The following is a 1,190-nucleotide window of genomic DNA, read 5'->3' on the forward strand; positions in this document are numbered from 1 at the left end:
GATACAAGCTATGAATTTTGAAGTGTGTAACAAGAAGTAAAAAATATGTTGTCTAGTACCAAAACAGAGGGAAAAAAAGTGGTGTTATGTATAAATTAAATATGTAATCGAGAATTTTTTTTTTTCAGTTTTGAATTTTAAATAGATAGTAAAAGAATAATTTATTAATTTTCATATTATAAGAGCATTTAGGAGTTCTCCCTTAACTTCTACCAACAAAAATTTCTCCTCCTACTACAAAAAAAATATTGAGTACTATTAAATTTACCGACAAATTTACTAAAAAAATCTTATTATTAAAATTACTATTGGAATAAATCCGACGAAATAAATATTGTTGGTAATTATTTACCGATAAATTTTTTATCTATCGCTAATTACTGTCGAAAAATTTTTGCTGATAATTTTTACTGTTGGATTTTTTTCTTATAAATCCGATGGTAATATATTATTAATAATAATTAAATTAATAACTACCGACGGATTTAATCGAGAGTAAATCCAACAGTAAATTTAAATTTTAAAATTTTTTAAAAAATTTATTTATAAATTAATATATAATTTTAAATATTTAAATTCAATAATTTCTAAACTAATAAATCAGAAAATACAATACTAATTAACTCAGATAATAATAAGCTTAAAAAATTAACAACAATAAATAATAAGTTAATAATTAATTCAAAAAAATAGGTTAAGATTAACTCAGACAATTAACAATAGTCAACTAATTAGCTCAAAAAATAATTAACCCTAGATAATAATAAACCTAGAAAATTAACAATAATAAACAATAAGCTAATAATTAACTCAAAAAATAAAAAAATTAATATTAACTCAGGTAATTAATAACAATCAACTAATTAACTCAAATAATAATAAACTTAGATAATAACAAAATTTAGAAAATTAACAAAAATAAATAATAAGTCAATAATTAACTCAATTAAAAAGTAAACAAATTAAAATTAACTCAAATAATTAATAACAATCACTAAATTAACTCAGAAAATAATAATTAACTCAAAAAATAATTAACTCAGATAATAATAAACTTAAAAAATTAACAACAACAAATAATAAGCTAATAATTAACTTAGAAAATAAACAAATTAATATTAACTCAGATAATCAACAACAATCAACTAATTAACTTAACTAATAATAAACCTACCGATAAATTCGCCGCT

The 1,190-nt window shown here is 19.0% G+C and overlaps 1 protein-coding gene across 1 annotated transcript in view; it reads right to left on the minus strand.

The window, feature by feature from the left end:
• LOC107474096 (type I inositol polyphosphate 5-phosphatase 8-like) overlaps nucleotides 1–1,190 on the minus strand; it is a 9,460-nt gene that overhangs the window by 6,758 nt on the left and 1,512 nt on the right. The window lies entirely within an intron of this gene.

This window comes from Arachis duranensis, chromosome 2 (genome assembly GCF_000817695.3).
Source record: "Arachis duranensis cultivar V14167 chromosome 2, aradu.V14167.gnm2.J7QH, whole genome shotgun sequence".
Lineage (NCBI taxonomy): Eukaryota > Viridiplantae > Streptophyta > Magnoliopsida > Fabales > Fabaceae > Arachis > Arachis duranensis.